Below are 14,330 nucleotides of genomic sequence, written 5' to 3'. Positions count from 1 at the left end.
TGTACTATGTGCGCTTAACCCGGTGCCACACCGTCCAACCCCTGACATTATTTTAGTTCCTAGTAAGATGTGTTTGAGTCAATGGAAAGAACACAGGACAGTGTAACTTACATCATGACTGCAGTTATTAATTGTATTTCTTGTGCACAAAGATTCTTCATTCCTGATGTAGGAATAACGCTATACATTCTTTGCTGTGATGGGAAATAAGATCATAGTTGCAAACATTTTCAGGCATTATGATGAATACAAACAGAATGATTTGTTCTTAAGTTTATTATATATTGTGGTCATACCTATAAAATAACATGTAGAAATTTCAGAGAAAGTAGGAATCAAGCTCAGTGGGGTGGGGAGAGATTGGAAGATTTAGTAAAGGTATAGAAGTTGAGTTTCAGTGAGAGAGGTGTTACAAAGGATAAGAGTACAGAAACACTAGGACTCTCTGGCTTTTGTTTCCAGACTCATTATTTGCTACACACACCAGACAAAATGATCTTCTCTTAATCACAGACATATATCTGGCACATAACAGACAAGCCTACAAGGTCCAGCTGTTCTACACTTGCACTGAAGCCTCACCCAAGTGAAATTTGTGATATTCTCCTCTGTATTTACCTCTTTTTATTTATATGACCTACTACTTTCATTGAAGTTCAACAGATTCACCTTCCTTGCCTAATAGTCAGCTTTTTAAAGACAGGAATCAGGTTTGTTTTTCTATCTGCAGGCACTTAGCTCAATGCTTTTTGCTCTAAGTAATCTATTTTATTCAATTGAACTTGCTCTAAGGGCACTGATATCACTCACTAAAGTGAAGAACATGTTGGTACCATTGTAATGTACTTAAAAGCTTTAAATTGGGGGTCCAGCGATAGCGCAGCGGGTTTAGCGCAGGTGGCGCAAAGTGCAAGGACAGGCTTAAGGATCCCGGTTCAAGGCCCCTGGCTCCCCAACTACAGGGGAGTCGCTTCACAGGCTGTGAAGCAGGTCTGCAGGTGTCTATCTTTCTCTCCCCCTCTCTGTCTTCCCCTCCTCTCTCCATTTCTCTCTGCTATCCAACGTTGAAGAACATCAACAACAACAAGGCTACAACAACAAGGGCAACAAAAGGGGAGAAAAAATGGCCTCCAGGAGCAGTGGGTTCATGGTGCAGGCACTGAGCCCCAGCAATAACGCTGGAGACAAAAAAAAAAAAAAAAAGCTTTAAATTTTGTATCCTGCTGTTTTCCTTATGCCATCCCTTTGAAGTATGTTTTTACTTTTAACAACTTGAGATGAGAATAGTAGATGCATTTGCCCTAAGTTATTCACTTGATAGGTGCTAGAGCCAGGGAGACTCTTCAGACCCAAAATTCACCAGATCACCTGAACCATGTGACACCAGACAGGTTGGGGGTAAAATGTACTTCTTTTTCTGAACTCTAGGTTTTTCATTTACAAATGTGAGCAATAGTATGGAATTGGTATGAAGATTAAGTGCTAAGATATGTGATTCCCTTGTTCAATAGCTAGCAGTTAGTGGGGAATGGCTCATTCCCTTCTCAGCTTCAGATTGGGAAGCAGATGGACTATGCAGAGAACAATACCCCTGTGTAAACTCTTACTAGCTCCAGTTTCTGAATCATAATTTATAAGGTAACATCTAAATGCCTAAAATTTAGCATCTTCCTTTCACCTTCGTGTCCACTCTTGCATCTTTTTTTCTGCCTAGCTTGTGTCAAATGCATGAGTTGTAGTTGTGTGATTTGTCCAGCTTTGAGGTCAGAGGTTGGTTTAATCATGTCCAGAACTTGGTCTTAAACCGTTAAGTTCTCTCTGACCTGACCGTGTGACTTTCCCAGGAGAAATCTAACACAGTAAAAGCAAGAGTCGAGGAAGGGGCCCATGGACCGTACATAATTTCAAATTCGAGTGTAACTAGAGAAAAGATTACTAAAATCTTTTGCGGGGTGGGCAGGGAGATTGCTCTTGATATTGTTCCGCTCAGCTCCTTAACTCCTAAATGGGCCACATGTTTAAAAGACTCCTGTGGGCTCGGCGGGCTGGTGGCAAAAGGCAGGAGTCCAGCCCAGTCCTGGAGAGGCTTCCTCCATGCGGCCTGGGGGTGAGGCCAGAAGGTCACGTCCAAGTCCCGCTTCCACCCTGGGTCCGGGGTGCACAGCTTTCCAAGAGGGGAACGGAGGTGGCTTTCGGGGGTCCTCGTCCCAGCAGCCAAGGAGCCAGACCCGAGCGGCACAGGCCGGCCCAGACCCCGGCCCTTCTCCCGCAGGCTGAGATCCCCGCGCCGTCCGACCGCGAGGCCCCGGCTGGCAGCGGGACCTGGGGAGCCGCGAGGGAGCGCCGCGGAGACTCGAGTCCTCCCGCCCCCCCCCGCCTCCCGGGTCGGGGCGGGGGCCCCCGCCCCCTGCGCAGGCTAACGAGAGCCCGCGCGCCCCTTCCTCCGCTAGAGTGAGTGCGCGCCCCCCTTTTGTTTCTCCTGGACTCCGCACCCCTCCCCCAACGCCGCCCCTCCCCCGCTGGCGCTCACGCCCCCTCCCCTCCCGTCCCCTCCCGTCCTCCTCCCCCTCGCGCGGGTTTAACCTGCATGGGCGGGAGGGGGGGGCACCCTCAAATCCTCCCCTCAGCGTTTCCTCAACTCAGCCTCCGCGTCCGCCCCCGACCCCCCTCCCCTCGGGACTCCATTCCCAACTCCGTCTCCCTTCTCCCCTCCCCCTCTCCCCCGGCGCCCCCTCTGCCGCGTCCCCCTCCCCTCAGCGGGTCCTCCTCTTTCTCTCCCTCCTCCCCCTCCCCATCCCTTCCCCCCCACAATGCAGTTCGCGGCGCGGCGGACATGGCGCTGGAGTCTTGAGCTCGTCGTGTCCCGGCCTCCAGCGGCGGCGGCGGCGGCAGTGACGGCGGCGGTGGCAGCGGGAGGCGGAGGGGGAGCGGGAGCCACTGAGATGAGGAGGCGCCGCGCGCGCCTGTAGCTCGCGGGCCTCGCAGGTACGGAGGCTCCGGCCGGCCGTCGCGCAGCCCGGGGTGCCGAGGGGGTGTGCTCGGGCAGGCCGGGCGGCCCCGGGCTCGCTCTCCTCAGGTGTCGCGCCCCGCAGGTGTCGGGGGCCCGGCCCGGGGGCGTCGCAGCCGCCCCCTTGGGGCCTGACACTTCTTTCTTTGATGTGACGGGCTTCGGGTCTCCCGGGGGGGAGGCGACAGATGGGGGTGGCGGGGGGAGGTCTGAATGCCGGCCTGGGCGGCCTGGGGAAGAGCATTCGGGCGCTTTGGGGGCCGAACTCCATCGCGAGGATGGGGCTCCGGAGCCCGGGCCGGAACCTGCAGACCCGGGCGGGAGAAGGGGCGGGGGGCGTGCGGATCGCGAGTTAACGGGATCGTCGTGAGCGCTGTCTCGGGTCCGGTACGACGGCCTGTCATGTGCCTTTTCTCCCACCCCTGCTTTAGAGGGGGACGCGCGTGGTGAGAACACACACACACACACACACACACGAACACACACACACACATGAACACGCACACACACGAACACAAGAACACGCGGGTCAACACACTGTTTGCTTTGCGCTCGGCCCTTGGCTGAGAGAAGACACAGAGGTGTCCGGATTTGGTTTCCAGCTCGCCCGCCTTCTCGGCGCTCCCGCCCCCCGCACCCCGACCCCCAGTCGAGCGGCGGTAATGAAAGCTTTTGACGTGGGAAACTGTGCGATGCGTATTTGTAAACAGACAGCGCTCGCCGAGCGTGGTGCACGCCTCCGCAAGAGGTTTCAGGTCCGTGGTTTTTTGTTTGTGTGTGTGTGTGTGTGTTTTTGTTTCTTTCTCTCTCTACCGCCCTCCCTCCCCCGTATCCGGATTGCGAAAGAATGTGATATTCAGACCTGGAAGAAGCGCATCAGTCAGGTTTTCTGATCGTACCTGAATCAGACACGTTGCTGTTATTTATCCTCGTTCTCTGTGAACATTTTTCTTTTCTGGAGGTTATCAGATCTTCAGGCAAATTTTGCACCTTGAGCGAGATTTCAGTTTCGGTAATACATATATATACATTTTTGGACACAAAAGTAGTTCCTTCTTGCCCATTTGCTGTTCTACTCTCTTTTGGGATCTTGGTGTCCAGAAATTTAATTTGCATTGTGTGTTGTTGGCATGCGTTTTTCAGTAATTAGCGGGAGTGGATCAGATTACCTTTTGTTTCCAAAGATTCCCTCCCACTCTCAAGTCTTGTAGTAGCAAAATGTGTGTAACACTTGGGAAAGACAACATAACCTGTTCCTGCTTTTAATGTAATGAAAGAGAGATTAGCAGATAAAAAGGGTAATCCCAACTGTATATGATAATTTAGAGAGAAGACCATGCTAACGTGGTGGATTATGGGATTTTAAAAATAAAAACAGGACTTTTTTTTTTTCTTTTATCAACGTTGTATGTATGAGTAAATTGTACGCTGAAAATTTCTTTTGGCTGGAACCGTTGTGTGTCTCCTTAGCAATTATTACACTGCTCTGCATTTTATTACTTGGTCATAACTTGTAAAATCATTGATTCATTAGAAAGCTGTGCTTAAGACAGTGAATTTACTCCTGTCAAGTGTGCCGTGATGCTTTTACAGATAGATTTTAGAATATTAAAATCGAAATACTTTGGGGAGTAAAAAAGTTAAATGATTATGTAAATAGGTAATACATATATTGCATGTCAACAAAAGGAAACTAGAAAAAGCGTCCATTTAGATAAAATTCCGTGCTGTTCCCAGTGTTTCCTTTGATAAAGATAAAAGATTTCTTGAAATTATGCAAAAGTGGAAGTGAAAGTTACTAACATTTAAAAACAAACATTAAAAGCAAAAAAGAAACTAGAGGTTGTTCATTGTCCTAGGGTAAGTTATGAATAATATAGGCAAATTAAAATGTTAATGTGCTTGTAAGTTCAGTTTAGTTTTGTAATTTCTAAATTACATCTAGAATTATATTTATTTTAATCTACCGAGAACAATAGTGTCTGCATCTTAATTATAGACTAAAGTAAAATTTTATAACAAAACCATTTGTTAAATAGAAAAACTTTACAATAATTTTTATTAGCTCAGAGCTGATTCACTTTACTGAGAAGAGCTTTTTAAAAAACATTTAAAAAAATCTTATTTATTGGATATAGACAGCCAGAAATCGAGAGGGAAGGAGGTGATAGAGAGCAAGAGAGAGAGAGACCTACAGCACTACTTCACCGCTTGAAAAGCTTTCCCCCTGCAGGTGGTGACTGGGGACTCAAACTTAGGTCCTTGCGCCACCACCTGCCCTGTGAGTAGAGCTTTTTTAACTTTAAATTTATCCTTTGACATGCATTAGGTTATGCTCTTTGAAGAATGTCAAATATGAATCTGTAGAGAAAAGCATTTACATTTAGTTTCTGCTTTCAGAGAAACAATTAACAAAACTTCTTTTAAAAAATATCTATTCCCTTTTGCTGCCCTTATTTTTTTTATTGTTGTAGTTATTGCTGTTGGGTAGGAGAGAGAGAAATTGAGAAAGGAGGGGAAGACAGAGAGGGGAGAGAAAGACACCTACAGACCTGCTTCATCACTTGTGAAACGACCCCCCCCCCCCCCCCCCCGCAGGTGGGGAGCTGGGGACTTGAACTGGGATCCTTATTCTGGTCCTTGTGCTTTGCGCCACCCGCTGTTCTACTGCCCGGCTCCCCCCTAAACAAGACTTCTAAATGCTGATGTTAATAAATTTTATCCTTCAGAAATGTTGTAACAATCAACCAATTAGTCCTGTTACTTTTTTATTTATTTATTTATAAAAAGGAAACACTGACAAAACCATAGGAGAAGAGGTATATAACTCCACACAATTCCCACCTCCAGAACTCCGTATCCCATCCCCTCCCTTCTTTAAAGAATAGGAAAGCTGTTACTTTTTTTTAAAACAGAGAACTGATCAGATCTGGTTTAAGGTGGTGTGGGGAGATTGAACCTGGGACTTTGGAGCCTCAGGCATGAGAGTCTGTTTGCATAACCATTATGTTAACTAACCCCGCCTTTGTGTTACTTTGTATAGTAAAATATAAATGCCTGAATTTATAACACTGGTGCAAAGTTCAGTTAAATTATTGCAGATAGAAATATTTTCTAAGCAGAGGAGATAGCATAATGGTTATGCAAACACAGACTCACGCCTGGGTCTCTGAGGACCATAGATAGTGTCAGTCCCCCTTCCCCCTCAGCCAGAGCCAGTAAGAAAAGAGGAGAGAGTTCTGACAGTGGTGTTCCTGGTGGAGCGCACACACTGCCCTACAGGAGGCCCCAGTTCCCCACCTGCAGGGGAAGCTTTACGAGTGCTGCTGGCACCTGCCGCCCCTCACACACACCTCTAGGTCTGTCTCTGTGTCCATTCCTCTTTTCCTCCCTCTCAAATTCTGTCTCTATTAGAAGGAAAGAAGAAATCTGTTCGAAAATGTGATTTTTAAGGAAGCCAAAATAGATAAGGGGAAAAGACTAGACTAAAGTTGAGTACATAGACTTAATCTTTGAGGAATTAGGATCTTTTGCATACATTCAGTAGCTCTAATTCTAGTTTCCTAATTAATTAATTAATTTGGGGAAATGTTTAAATAAACAACAGAATGCCCCTAATTGAATTTACAAATCCAAAATGTTTAAATGTATAAAGATGAGTACTTTAATTATTTTTCCTTAAATGAGAGATTTCATTTGTGTTGTAATGTGTATGGTTTCCAAATTGTTTTCATCTCATGTTATCTCATTGGATGCTCATAATTACATTGTGAATTAAAGGAGAAAAATGGGAACTAAAGTTTATTTGAACACTGATTTTATTCAGTGAATTGTGCTAGACATCCTCATATGTTTCAAAAAAACCTCTGAAGGGTCTTTTTTCTCTTAAACACACACACACACACATCTGATCCCTCTAGGTTTTAGAGATACAGGGTTATTGAAGGTAATTTCTTTCCTTCAGAACTCAGTCTACATATAATGCTGATACATTACATCATACTAGATTTTGGAAGTCTAAAGAGATGAGTGATGAATAGGAGTTTGCTAGGTGGAGAGGGGAAGAAATTCGAGGCCATTTTGTACCTCAGATGATGTTTGGGGATGTTGCTATGACTGGATGTATAAGGGGAGAGTGAGGAACTCAATGTGGCAGACATTCCTCTATTTTCATTTTGCCTCCAGGGATTATATGCTCGGTTCCACTGCTCCTGGCGGCCATCTTTTTCCCATTGTTGCTGCTGTTATTTATTTTTTTATTTTTTTGCCTCCAGGGTTATTGCTGGGGCTTGGTGCCTGCACTATGAATCCACTGCTCCTGGAGACTAATTTTTTTCCCTCTTTTGTTACCCTTGTTTTATTGTTGTTGTGGTTGTTATTATTATTGTTATTGATATTGTTGTATAGGACAGAGAAATCGAGAGGAGGGGAAGGTAGAGAGGAGGAGAGAAAGACAGACTCTTGCAGACTTGCTCCCTGCAGTTGGGGAGCTGGGGGCTCGAACCGACATCCTTATGCCGGTCCTTGGCGCTTTGTGTTATGTGTGCTTAACCCTCTGCACTACTGCCCAATGCTCTGCTGTTATTATTGGTGGATAGGACAGAGAGAAATTGAGAGAGAAGACAGAGAGGGGGAAAGACATTTGCAGACTTGCTTCACCACTTGTGAAGTAACACCCCCACCCTACACCCCCCGCAGGTGAGGAGCTGAGACTCGAACCTGGATCCTTGTGCTTTGCACTACGAGCGCTTGACTTGGTGCTCCTCCCCGTGGTCCCTGACATTGAGGATTTATGGATAGAGTGGAGAGAGAAATTGTTGAAAGTGCCTATTAAATTGTGAAGGTTATTATGTATATTAAGTCATGATATAAATTTTTGTCTTTTAAAGTGAGATCACTAAATGTGAGTGGTTGGGCTGAGATTGGAAGTATGCTTCCTGTGGTTGGGGAGGTGGTGCAGTGGATAAAGCATTGGACTCTCAAGCATGAGGTCCCGAGTTCAATCCTCAGCAGCACATGTACCAGAATGATGTCTGGTTCTCTCTCTCTCCTGTTTTCTCATTAATAAATAAAATCTTGTTTGGAAAAAAATGTATGCTTCCTGAATGTGTAGATAGCATAATGGTTATGCAAAGAGACTCTCGTGCCTGATGCTCCAAAGTCCCAGGTTCAGTCCTCTGTATCAACATAAGCCAGAGCTCATCAGTGCTCTAGTAAAAAAAAAAAAAAAAAGCATCCTTCTTCCTCCTCCTCCCCCCCTCCTTTTTTCTTCTTTCTTTTTAAAAATATTTATTCCCTTTTGTTGCCCTTGTTGTTTATCATTGTTGTTATTATTGTTGTTGTTGGATAGGACAGAAAGAAATGGAGAGAGGAGGAGAAGACAGAGAGCAAGAGAGAAAGGCACCTACAGACCTGCTTCACCTCTTGTGAAGCGACTCCCCTGCAGGTGGGGAGCCGGGGGCTTGAACCAGGATCCTTGCGTTGGTCCTTGGGCTTTGCACCACCTGAGCTTAACCCGCTGTGCTACCTCTCGACTCCCTTTCTCTCTCCTTTTTAAAATATATTTTATCGGGAGTTGGGCGTTAGCACAGCTGGTTAAGCACATGTGGCGCAAAGCGCTAGGACTGGTGTAAGATGTAAGGATCCTGGTTCGAGACCCAGCTCCCCACTTGCAGGGGAGCCGCTTCACATGCAGTGAAGCAGGTCTGCAGGTGTCTGTCTTTCTATCTTTTTCTCCTCCTCTCTGTCTTCCCCTCCTCTCTCCATTTCTCTGTCCTATCCAACAACGACAACATCAATAACAACAACAATAACTACAATAAAGCAAGGACAAAAGGGAATAAATAAATATCAAAAAATACATTTTATCTACTGAATAGGGACAGAGAGAACTTGAGAGGGAAAAGGGAGATAGAGAGGGAGAGACACCTGCAGCACTGCTTTACCACTCCTTAAGTGTTGCTGAGGAATTATTCTGATGCAGTCTCCGCCCCCAGGTTTTTCTACACCCCACAAAATCCTAGCAGTGCCCCCTTCAACCAATCCTGGCCCCACACGTCACCCCTGGTTGTCGCTCAATAAAAAGCCCCCTCACCCCCCCCCCCCCCGGGCTCTCAGCTCCCCCTCTCTCAGATCTCGCCCCCTTCTCTCCCCCCGAGGTCAGGTAGTGGGGACGGCCATTGCCGGCTGGCTCCACGTGGTCTGAACCAAACCCCCCCCATCCTATAATAAAGATTTGTGTACTCCTTTGCTCTGGACGTCCACTCTCTTCTCCGCAGTGCAGCCCGACACCAGACCGCCGCAACAACACTTAAGCATTCCCCCTGCAGGTGGGGGCCAAGGATTTGAACTTGGGCCCTTGTTCATGGTAATGTGTGCTGAGCCGTGGTCTGGTCTCCTTCTCTCCCCTACCCTATCCACCCTCCCTCTTTTCCCTATCCTCCTTCTCTCCTTTCCCCCTCTTCTTTTCCTTCCCATTATTTATATTACGGCATTGGGTGCTTGGTCTTGAACTGACTTCTTCATTTTCAGAAAGGGAGACACAGATAGCATTCCATCATTTGTGTAGTTTTCCACAGTGCTATGTTGCTCCCATGTAGTTCTGAGTAAAGCACAGGTGAGCCATACCCTGACTTTAAAGGTATGTTTTCTGACTCCTGGTTTTCTTTTGTCCTCTATTGCTGATTGGATATTGAGAGAAAAAGTCAAGAGGGAAGGGAGAAATAGGGAGAGACACCTGCAGCACTGCTTTACCACTTGTGAAACTTCCGTCCTGCAGGTGGGGATTGGGGCTTGAACTTGGGTCCTTGTGCATTATAACTTGTGTACTCCACCAGGTGCACAAGCCACCACTTGGCTGGCTGGCTTTCTTTCTTGCACCTGGGTTCTTGTACATGGTAATGTGTCCTCAGTCAGGTGTGACACTGCTCTGCCTTTTCTTTCCTTTTCTTTCCTTTCCTTTTTTTTTTTTTTTTAATATTTATTTATAAAAAGGAAACACTGACAAAAACCATAGGATAAGAGGGGTACAACTCCATACAATTCCCACCACCAGCACTCTGTATCCCATCCCCTCCCCTGATAGCTTTCCTATTCTTTATCGCTCTGGGAGTATGGATCCAGGGTCATTGTGGGATGCAGAAGGTGGAAGGTCTGGCTTCTGTAATTGCTTCCCCGCTGAACATGGGCATTGACAGGTCGATTCATACTTCCAGTCTCTCTCTGTCTTTACCTAGTGGGGCAGGGCAGTGGTGAAGCGGGGCTCTAGGACACATTGGTGGGATCGTCTACCCTGAGAAGTCAGATTGGCATGGTAGCATCTGGAACCTTGTGGCGGTGATTTGGTGGGTTCACAAAGTCGTTCTAGTCCTGTCTTGTTGCGGTCCCAGGTGATCTCCTTTGATATTCCTAGTTGACCTGGGAAAGGAGAGGAGAGAAACACAGCTGCTGCTGCTCCATAGCCCCGCCTCCAGAAAAACTCCGCTCTGCCTTTTTGATTAGTGAATTAACAGTGGTTACGAGATTATGCGATTGTAGGGGCATAATTAGTTCCACACCAAACCCACCACCAAAGTTTTGTCCTCCCTGCCCCATGATAACTGCCTTAGCTCTCATAAAGTCTTAGGTTGGCTATTTGCTTTTTAAGTATTGTTTTGCAAGTTCATATGTTTTGGTTGAAACAAAAATACCTCTAGAAGGAATCACCTTGTTGTGGGTATTCAGGAAACCTTTCCGCTCACATCGCCCCACTTTTAGGTACTAGAGGGTAGTAAGATAGGACATTGAGGGGTGTGGACTGGACAGAGGGAGAGACATTCTTGCAAGCTTGGTGTTCATCAGTAAAGATTAACCAAATATTTTTTAAAGGAGGCTATTTCTGAAAAGTAATAGGTAAGCTTTAAGTTGCACAATAGCCTGGTAGTTTTAAATGTTTTATTTATTTTTATTTTTATTTTAAAGATCTTGTTTATTAATGAGAAAGATAGAAAGAGAGAGAAGGAACCAGAAATCACTCTGGTACATGTGCTCTGGGGATTGAACTCAAGATTTCATGATTGGGAATTCAATGCTTTATCTACTGTGCCATCTCCTGGACCACTGTTTTTATTTATTTATTTATTTTTTAACATTTTAATTATCTTTATTGGATTGAGACAGTCAGTAATTGAGAGGGAAGGAGGAGATAAATAGGGAGGGAGAGAGACAGACAGACATCTGCAGCACTGCTTCACCATTTGCAAAACTTTCCCCCTGCAGTTGGGAACTGGGGCTCTAACCTGGATGCTTGTGCATTGTAACATGTGTGCTCAACCACCTGGTCCTGCATATTTGATTTATAATGACAATACATAACAACTGGATAGTTATTATGTACTAATGTTTTTCTGAAAGATTAATTTATTACATATGTTAAGAGTTTCCCATGAGGCAGAGAGGGAGAGAGAAATAAGTCAGAGCACCACTTTGGCACACGTGGTGCTGGGGATCCAACTGGGAACACAGACATGAAAGTTGAATGCAGGAATCGGGTGGTAGCACAGTGGGTTTAAGCGCAGGTGGCACAAAGCGCAGGGACCGGCACAAGGATCCTGGTTCAAGTCCCCAGCTCCTCACCTGCAAGGGGGGCTCGCTTCACAAGCGGTGAAGCAGGTCTGCAGGTGTCTATCTTTCTCTCCCTCTGTCTTTGCCTCCTCTCTCCATTTCTCTCTGTCCTATCCAACAACAGTGACATCAATAACTACAACAATAAAACAAGGGCAACAAAAGGGAATAAATAAATATTTTTTAAAAATCTTAAAAAAAAGAAAGTTGAATGCTCTATAGTTGAGCTATTTCCCTGCCTGCCTTTCTGAAGATCATAGATGTATACTCACAACAACCCTTTATATATATATAAAATTATTTACAAGTGAGGAAAGTTTCTCCTCTCACCTGGAATGCAGAGTGGTTTCTACAAGGTAATGTGGAAGTAGTATTACATTGGTAACTGATGGGATATAGTAGTTTATTTTTTCTTTGAGATAAGATTGTAAATCATAAAAGCAAACCCTGTTAAATTATAGAGTCACTATATACTTGTAAGACTGTGTAACCATTCTTAATAACTAATTTCTGGGGGCCGGGCAGTAGCGCAGTGAGTTAAGCACACAATGGCGTGAGTGCAAGGACCAGCCACTTAAGGATCCCAGTTTGAGCCTCTGACTCCCCACCTGCAGGGGAGTCGCTTCACAAGTTGTGAAGCAGGTCTGCAGGTGTCCATCTTTCTCTCCCCTTCTCTGTCTTCCCTTCTCTCCATTTCTCTCTGTCCTATCCAACAACAACAATGATAAACAACAAGGGCAACAAAATGAGAAAAAATAGCCACCAGGAGTAGTGAATTCACAGTGCAGGCACAAAACCCCAGTGATAACCCTGGAAGCAAATAATAAATAAATAATTTCCAGAACATTTCCATTTTCTCCCAAGAATCCTTGTGCTCATTAGATATCATTTCTTTTTTCTGTGTCCCCCAGGCCTTTGATGGTCACTAATTTGTCTTTTTATGATTTTGTCTATTCTGAGTATTTCATTTAATGGAATCATACAGCATGTGACTTTTTGTGTCTGACTTCTTTCACAAAACATATTTTTAAGGCTTATCTGTATTCATCATGTTTTAGCATGTCATGTCATTCCTTTTCCTGTCTAGGTAATGCTACATTCTTTGGAGATACACATTTTGTTTAGTCATGCATCATTTGATAGGTATTTCAGTGCTTTCTGCTTTTTGGCAGTTAGGAATAATGTTGCTGTGAATATACATGTAGAAGTTTTTATGTGAATGTATAGATTAATTTCTCTTGATTATATACCCAGGAGTGCAGCTGCTGGGTATTGATAAACTTATGTATAACTTTAAGTGACAGTACCAATTCTCCACAGACTATTGGTTTTTGTTGCCCTTGTTGTTTATCATTATTGTTACTGCTGTTGGATAGGACAGAGAGAAACGGGGAGAGGACAGGGAAGACAGAAGGGGAGGGAAAGAGGGACACCTGCAGACTTGTTACACCACTTGTGAAGCGACCCCTCCCTGTAGGTGGGGAGTGTGGGGGTGCTCAAACCGGGATCCTTGCACCCGTCCTTGTACTTTGCACCATGTGTGCTTAACCCGCTGCACTACCGCCTGGCCCCCAGACTATTGTTTTTTTTTATTATTATTATTCCTATCAGTAGTGATATAAGGATTCTTCACCAGTATTTTTTATTCATTTAAATTTAGCTTTCCTAAGTGAATGAAGTGGTATCTCATTTTGATTTTAATTTGCATTTCCCTAATAACTAGTGATGTTGAGCTTCTCTTAAGATGCTTTTTGACCACTAAGATTCCTGATTTGTAGAAATATCTCTTCAAATACTTTATCCATTAAAAATTAGACAACCCCATCAGTGTGTCCTGGAGCTCCACTTCCCCAGAGCCCCACCCTACCAGGGAAAGAGAGAGGCAGGCTGGGAGTATGGATTGATCTGTCAATGCCCATGTTCAGCAGGGAAGCAATTATAGAAGCCAGACCTTCTGCATCCCACAATGACCTTGGGCCCATATCCCAGAGGGATAAAGAATAGGAAAGCTATCAGGGGAGGGGACTGGATACGGAGTTCTGGTGGTGGGAATTGTGTGGAGTTGTACCCCTCTCATCCTATGGTTTTTGTCAGTGTTTCCTTTTTATAAATAAAAAAAATGTACTTTTTTTTTTTTTTTTAAATATTGTTTGAAGAGTTCTTCTCAATGGGCCAGACAGAGGTGGTGCATTGGACTGAGAAAGATAGGAGGAGAGAGAAAGAACCAGACATCACTCTGGCACATGTGTTGCTGGGCATTGAACTTGGAACCTCATGCTTGAGAGTCCAAAGCTTTACCACTGCACCACCTCCTGGACCACAGATGCATTGGACTGAATGTTGAACTGTCAAGTATGAGGTCCTGAGTTTAGTTGATGGCATTACTTGTGCCTTACTGTTTCCAGTGGCCATATTTGTTCATTCCCCCCCCCCCCCCCGCCTAAAAGCTTTTGATAGAGACAGAGAACAATTGGGGGCCATATTACAAGTGCAAGACCCAGGTTTGAGCCCTGCTCCCCACCTGCAGGATTTCTACTTCATGAGAGGTGAAATAGGTCTGCGGGTGTCTGTCTTTCTCTGTTCCTCTCTAGCTCCCTGTTCTGATTTCTCTGTCATATCTAATAAAAATTAGAAGAAGAAAAACAAAGAAAAGAAAAAATGGCTTCAAGCGTGGTGGGGGACTCATACTGCTGGCACTGAGTCCCAGCGATGTGCGTGTGTG

The 14,330-nt window shown here is 45.1% G+C and overlaps 1 protein-coding gene across 7 annotated transcripts in view; it reads left to right on the top strand.

Annotated features, from left to right (window-relative positions):
• Window positions 1–2,395: 2,395 nt before the first annotated feature.
• TUT4 (terminal uridylyl transferase 4) overlaps window positions 2,396–14,330 on the top strand; it is a 128,582-nt gene continuing 116,647 nt past the window's right edge. For 6 of the 7 annotated variants that reach the window (XM_016193134.2, XM_060206210.1, XM_060206207.1 and 3 more), the window contains exons 1-2: window positions 2,396–2,451; window positions 2,817–2,985. The gene's annotated coding sequence lies outside the window, so the exon portion shown is untranslated. Of the gene's footprint in view, window positions 2,452–2,816; window positions 2,986–3,741; window positions 3,763–14,330 lie in introns of those variants that run through there. The other variant, XM_060206206.1, reaches the window with a different exon arrangement.

This window comes from Erinaceus europaeus, chromosome 13 (assembly GCF_950295315.1).
Source record: "Erinaceus europaeus chromosome 13, mEriEur2.1, whole genome shotgun sequence".
Taxonomy (NCBI): domain Eukaryota; kingdom Metazoa; phylum Chordata; class Mammalia; order Eulipotyphla; family Erinaceidae; genus Erinaceus; species Erinaceus europaeus.
Note: the sequence above shows the minus strand (reverse complement) of the source record. Positions and strands in the feature narration are given on the sequence as shown.